We start from the raw sequence: 7,563 nt of genomic DNA, 5'->3' as shown, positions 1-7,563 counted from the left end.
CCATCGACCCGAATTCAATGCATCCAAACGCGGTTCTACGCTGTACAACCTCATTAGTGCTGCTGGAAATGATTCTGCACTCAGATCTGAATGGGTTTACTCTGTTTTCTTCCTCAGATTCCTGCTTTAAATAAACATATCAGTCAGGAACAACTCTATATAATGGTTTTCATTGCAGCACAAACACAATGTGCAGTTTGCAGAAGTTACGTGTTAGCACTTTCACTGACACACTCTCTCCCCAGGAGCTGCAGTCCTTCCCCAGCTGATTCTGACAGCACTGTCCTTCCTGTGACACGTCCCACCGAGAATGGAAGGCCAGGCATTAATAACCTTCACTGGATAACAGAGTGACAGATTTAAAACATTTTCGATGCCCCCAGCGGAGAATTGAGTCCTGAGACAGGAGGGGACACTAACCACGATACTGTGGAGGACAACAACATCGAAGGAAGCCCTTCAGCCTGTTGTGCCCGCACTTGTCCAACACAACTGCTCAACGACCTCAATCAAGTTTTCCATCGTTTCGCCCATAGACTTACATTCCTTGTCATCACAAATTCACATCTGAATTTTTTTCAGGTTAAAAATGTTTCCGCCTCTCTGACCCTTTCCGCACATATAATCAAACCTTTCTGCCTTTTCCCGAAATCTCTTGGCCCCAGTGTTCGATCCCTCCATCAATAACAAACGCTTCTTTCAGTCTATCCTATCCATATCCGTCATTATTTTGTACATCTCAGTTATGTCTTCTCCAATCTCCTCTGCTCGGCGACAAACAACCCCAGTCTGTCCAATCTCTCCTCATAAGTGAAACTCTTCTGCCCAGACAATATCCCATTGAATCTTTCCTGCAACGTTCGCAGTGACATCACATCATTGCTATACTGTGAGTTGCAGAACTGCACACAGGAATCTAGCGAGAGCTAAATTAACTTTTTTCCTATTCTGTTACAGAATGAGGGCGTGACTGTCTCGGGAGTATTGATTACGATCCCTAATTGCACAGCGGGTAGTCGAGACTCAACCGTATAGCAGTGAGTCTGGAGTCACATCGAGGCCTGACCAGGTAAGAATAGCAGGTTCCTTCCTCAAAGGACGTCAGTGAACACGATGGTTTTGTTTTTTTCAACAATTGGCCATGTATTTATAGGTGTTATTAGATTCGTAATTCCAGATAAGTATTGTATCCCAATTCTAACACCTGGCATGGTTGGAGTCAAACCCGGGTCTCTGGTCCATTTGCTCTGTATCTGAGTTAACAGTTCCGTGGTAACAGTGCTCGGCCATTGCGGAAAAGCCGTGAAACTAATCTGTCTGAAAGAAGTCGCTTTTCCTCGATATTGTCCTGTGTCATTTTCCTGAGCTTGACCGCCCATAATCGCAAGTCCATATCAGTAAAAGCTGCTACCTGAGGATTGGCCACACAACAGCCGTAACCAAATGGATCAGTTGATCTGCAGGTCCCGATGGTGGGGTTGGGGCACGTTCACCCAGCAACGGTGACCGCAGCAGCGCAGACTGAACACTATCAATGTGAGAGTCTGTGTTCGATTCTGCAATGCCTTAATGAAATAGGAAATGACTCCGCAACCACATGATGAAAGAGCAGTGCTCCGAAAACTAGTGCTCAGTTAAACCTGTTAGACTCCAACCTGGCGTTGTATGGTTTTTAACTTTTTACACCATAGTCCAACACCGGCATCTCTAAATTAATGTAATGGGGCTGTGGGATGAAAAGTTCATTTAGTGATGGTAGGAAGGAGTGAAATCTCTGAGAACGGGTGGATTTGAATTCTGACATATGAAATACAGAGATGTGAGCGAGCAGAATTTGAAGGGAAAAAATTACCTTACCCAAACAACTGATTCCTTGGTGTTGCCCAAGAGCTGCAGCAGATAGAGAAATTACTGCCGTGACTCGGATTCGAACCGAGGTTGCTGCGGCCACAACGCAGAGTACTAACCACTATACGATCACGGCACCCCACAGATGAGAGCGCTGATAGCGTGCAATAAATACAGTCTCATAGGACATATTAGGCAGCGCAAATAATGCACAATATTAGTGCTAAGCGAACAGTGGCAGATATGTGGGAACTCAGAATGGGCTGACCGTTTAATATCGGTTCCCCCAGAGGCTGTGGTGATTCCATCATTAATATGCTGAAGGCTGAGATAAGTAGATTTCTCCAAAACATCAAAAACTCCGGGGACAGTACAGGTGTTGTTGAAATGTATGCTTCAATCGTAATGCAGTTTAACATTGGCTACTTCACCAGTTTCCCCACACAAGGCAGTAACCACTGCTGCCACATAGTCCCAATTCCCAGCCACAGATTCAGAGGAACTGAGTAGCGCAGTCGCGAAGATGTACAAAAAAGCTTTATCAGCCAGTGGGTGGTTGGAATTTGGAATATACTATCTGCATTGTTCAGAGCGACAGAAACCCTTACAACCTGAATAAATATTCAGATGTGAGCTTGTGATGCCAAGACATATAAGTCTGTGGAGTAAGAATTGTGAAATGTGATTCAGTTCATTAGGCAGTTGTATTTGAGAAGTGTGGCCACATTTGGTTGAAGGGCCTCCTTTGACACTCTTGTTCTCGGTAGTATAGTAGTTAGTATCCCCGCCTGTCACAGGGCTCAATTCTCCACTGGGGACAGTGTAAATATTTTAAAACTGTCGCTCCATTCCCAAGTGCGGGTATTGATACCTGTCCTTCCATTCTAGATGGGGCATGTCACAGGAAGGACAGTGCTGCCTGAATAAAGGTGGGGAAGGACTGCAGCTCTCAGGAAGGCTGTGTGTCAGTGAACGGCCAAACACGTGCCTTCTGCAAACTTCACCTTGTGACTGTGTTGGAATGAAAAGTATTTGACAGACTTCTTCTGGATTCAAGTGTTTACTAGAAGCAGGAAGCTGAGGAAGAAACAACGTAAACACATTCAAATATGAGTGCAGAAGCATTTCCCGCAGCACGAATGAAATTGTAAAGGACAGAGTACCGTTTCGATACATTGAATTTGGGTTCATTTATTCTGATGAGGCTGTTACCAGGGTATAAAACCATTACAAAATGATACAGCATTTAATCAGTATGATGGAACATTGTCTCAGTAATTCGCACTGGTGTTCAGAGGGAGGGTTGGGTTGATTGGCAAGTTGCCCTCTCCTGTCCAGGGAGTGAATTAAGTAAGTTAAGTGAATTAGCCATGGGAAATGTGGGGATAAGGTCAGAAATCACAGGACGTCAGATTATACTCCAAAAGGTTTATTTGAAATCATAAGGGGGGAGGGATTCCCCTTCTTCAGGTGAAATATATGGAAATAGGGAGGGGAGGTGGGACTAGGTGAGATGCTCTTCAGAGAGTCGATACCGGCCCGATTAACTGAAATGCTCTTTACGCACTGTAGGGTTCTGTGATTCCATGAATTGATAATGACGGGGTTTACTGGGGTGTAAAGCCATTAGAGAAGATGCTGATGGGGGTGTACTGAAGATGAGATTTTATTCACTTGTCTTCTTGGAAAACTGAGAACAGTTATCCTTTAATCAAGGAAGACTTAATGTTTTTTTTGTAGGTTATGAAATGTTTGGTCAGAGTAAATAGGTGGAAAATTCCATCTTTCAAGTAAGTAAACATCTAGATATCAGGTGTTCAATGCCTTTAATCAAACCTTTGAAGGAGAAAGAAATGATGAGAACAGAATCGCTGTCACTCCGAGAATCTGGTTTTCAAAATATTTTGAAAGGCACATTTGTTGATATGCAAGGAATAAATTTCACAAGGAGAGACACAGCGTGTGGGTAGGTAAAGGTGTAGGGATGGGTGTAGTCGGTCGGAAGTTGCAGGGAAACAATGTCTAAATTAGTTGACTTTAAATGTAAAGAAATTCTTTTAATGTGTGCAGCTGAATAAGATTCGGTTCCAAAAGTCTGCATTTTGAAAGATTTGGCTTAATATTCCACCTAAAGCATTGTAAATTGAACTGAGTGGATTTTTATTTATTGTGAAGGGAAGATATTACATAATGAATAGGAAGTGACCAGTTGCTTGGAGAACGACTTCCTGCTTTCATCACATGCGTTCACATACTACAGATCGGGAGCACAGGTTTATCCAGTTGGGTTGTTCATGAGTATTTTAACCTAACACTTCACGCAAAGATCTGATCAGTATTTCAAACAGTCACTCGGCATTGGAGCCACAGAAAATTTCTCCAATGAAACAAACATTTCATTCTTTCAGAAATTTCTGCTGTCTGTGAATTATACAACGATCCAACATCCAGCGTGATCACTGACTTGCCAACTGTAAAAGATCTAGCAACTTCCTTCAGCAATCACAGCTTCTGTACACAGCCACCTGTGCTGTGCCCAGTGTCATTTGTTGCCCCCAGGTCACAAGCACATTTCTTCTTCCTGAGTTTATGAGCCTTGTTCCTGCTCTGTCTGATCGGTTTAATGAACCTTTTCTGTCACTTCATCCCATCCCCTCACAATTCTGAACTTATGAATAAAATAAAGCGTTAGATGAAATGTTAAACCAAGTGGAAGTATGCTATTCAGCGCAAGGAGTCTGCAAACCATTCAACGAACTCATGGTTGATCTGATTTGGAAATGCTGGTGTTGGAGTCGGGTGTACAAAGTTAAAAATCTCACAACGCCAGGTTATAGTCCAACAGGTTTAATTGGAAGCACACTAGTTTTCGGAGCGACGCTCCTTCATCAGGTTGCTCATACGTAATAATCATTCAATCCAGTATTTGCTGTAAATGTGGAATTTCCTCTTATTTTACCCAAAGAAACATAGTTGAATGCAAACATTTATTGTACTTCTAATCACAATAAGATTTAAGTATTTTTCATGCAACAAAATCATATAAAATTCACGCGTTTTGATGAGTCAAATGAAAAAGAGTTAACATCTCTGTATTGTTTCATTAAACAATGCATTTTGAATTTTTCGAAGTTGAGCATTTTTGCAAAGAAGGGATGTTGTCTTCAGCTGAATAATCACATTGAATGAATAATTCACAGAATCTGCTGTTTATTCGCTTCGAGTTCCCAAGTAACCAAATTAACTAATTTTGCTGGTTCTAAATTCCTGGAAAGTATTTGATAATGTTTGAGTCTTAAAGATGAAAAAAAAATGTGATTGTACTGATTTCTTTTGATAGAAAGAGCTTAATTCAAGCATTTCAGGCACATAAATCCTATTCTGCAGTGTTACAAAGATGAAAAGCAAGGCAATTTCTTCATCAGTGAAATAAACAAATGTCAATTCCCGTTATTCATTAGTTAGCTCATTCCAAATTTGTAATTAAACAATGCAATTGACCTGAATATTGTTGTGTCCTTTGATCATATTAATTTTCTAATTATTGTTCATTCGTGATTTGTTAGAGCTTTTTATTTTTTGTTTTGCACGTCTCTTACATATTTCACTTCTTGCAAGGGGGCTGGGCATTAGAACAGAGGATCCGTGGTTAGCACTTGTGTCTTACAGTGTTATGCAAATGTGTTTGATTCCATTCTCGGCCACATGTTTGTGTGGAGTTTGCATGTTCTGGTTTTCTCCCACAATTCAAAGATGTGCAGATTAGGTAAATTGGCCATGCTAAGCTGCACAATCTGTTCAGGGATGTGTAGGTTGGGTGCATTAGTCAGGGGTAAATGTCCAGTAATCTGAGAGCAGAATGGTGCTGAGTGGAGTATTCTTTGGAACGTCAGTGTAGACTTGTTGGGCCAAATGGCCTGTTTCCACACAGTAGGAAATCCGTATAAATAGAATTGTGTTTCGCTAAACAAAACTGACATTTAAAAAAAATGTTGCCTTTAAAACTTATCTTTAACCGTCAATTGTCAATCTTGTAAAATATCTCAATATTACTGAAATCAATGTTCAAACAGAACACTGCACATGAAGCCACACAAAGATGTTCATGACCATCTAATTGCTGTTCAGTGGAATAATCACAATAAATATCTTTTTGTTTCTGAGATTAATCACCACTATCACCGAAAGGATCTGGTTATCATTCCCTCCAATAAATGCAATCGTTGTCCTCTGGTATTTCAGTTCAGTCGTTATACACCACACTGGTTGTTCAAAGCATGGTTATTCTTTATTAAGAATGGCCAAGGGTTCTAACGGCAAGAGTGTTGTTCGATCTGATTTGTTGCATGTTCTCAAATAGCTTTTCACTATAAATATTGCAAAAAAATGTGTTAACTTGGTCTTGTTCAAGTGCTGATGCTAATATATACCGTTGACGTTCATTAAACATATTTGGAGAAAGTGGGGAAAGCTGAAGCTGAAGATCAGACCCAAGAGTGTGGCATTGGAAAAGGGCAGGCACATCCAAAGAGCAGGAGGATCGACCTTTCGGGCATTGAGCCATCATCAGAAACGATTCCTGATGAAGGGCTTATGCCCAAAACGTCGATTCTGCTTCTCCTCGAATGCTGCCTGACCTGCTGCGCTTTTCCAGCACCACGCTCTAGACATTAGAAATATTTGACTGAATATTCAGAGATTATACTAAAAGTTGCCTCCTTCAATTTAATTTCCTTTGCTTTCTATTCACTAAAGTTTTCATGTTAATTGTTTCTCCTTTTCTTCTTAAATCGGATACAAACCTCAAAATACAGAACACATTAAAATTCACATGAACTATAAATCTGCATTCTCGACAAGAAAACCAATGGAAGGCGAGATAGAATTCTGGAACAGCCTACACATTTAAATGAAAAAGCAATGCCTTCCAAAAGAATGTTTGCCCATCTGTATCTCTCTTTCAATTCAATAATCCTGCAAATAGTTTCTAATTGTTAATTGATCTCTCTGAATGAGAACCTAATCAATGTCAATGTAACCAGTTGAAACATTAACAACAGATTGATAACTGGGTGTTACAGATCTTATTTGAAGTCAACAAATGTTTGGAATTTACTCAAATTCCACCAGGAAACATTCTTGAATCATAATATAAGAAATGAGATATGTGAGAGATATGCAAACCTTATTTTTAAATGAACAATCTCCAATATTTTCAAAGCATTTCAATCTTACGGTCAAAATGAACAGGTGAATGGAAAAATAAAAACAAGTTTCTGAGAATTCATAAACCGAACAAATACAAATTCACTTTGATCAAAGGACAGAGTAATATTTAGATGAATCACAACATTTAGTTACAAAGTAGGTAACCAGCTGACTGACAAGTAATTGGTGGTAGCATTTGTTAGTTTACTGAAGAAGATATCAACTTTATTTCAAATTTATAGCACGAGGGAATAATGTTTATTGTGTTTCAATTGTTTGGACTTGCCCCTTTGCAACAAAAAAAGATCAATCTCATTACTTAGACGTCGTAATCTTTAATTCTGCAAAATTTTCAAATATTCTCCAGGAACTTATAAGCAACAGAATTAGATACAGGTATCCCCACTATCAGAAAGTAGAGCGTTATTATGAAACCTCACATAAACTGAAAAGGGGCAAATCGAAGAAGCATTAATTTATATGGGAAACATCTCCCCCCCCTTTATT

The 7,563-nt window shown here is 40.0% G+C and overlaps 1 non-coding gene across 1 annotated transcript; it reads right to left on the bottom strand.

Moving 5' to 3' along the window:
* Positions 1–1,912: 1,912 nt before the first annotated feature.
* Positions 1,913–1,984, bottom strand: trnah-gug (transfer RNA histidin (anticodon GUG)). Its single transcript has one exon. It is a non-coding gene; the product is annotated as a tRNA-His (tRNA).
* Between the last annotated feature and the right edge of the window lie 5,579 nt (positions 1,985–7,563).

Source organism: Hemiscyllium ocellatum, unplaced genomic scaffold (assembly GCF_020745735.1).
Source record: "Hemiscyllium ocellatum isolate sHemOce1 unplaced genomic scaffold, sHemOce1.pat.X.cur. scaffold_118_pat_ctg1, whole genome shotgun sequence".
NCBI lineage: Eukaryota > Metazoa > Chordata > Chondrichthyes > Orectolobiformes > Hemiscylliidae > Hemiscyllium > Hemiscyllium ocellatum.
The sequence above is the reverse complement of the archived record's forward strand: the minus strand, read 5'-3'. Positions and strand labels throughout refer to the sequence as shown.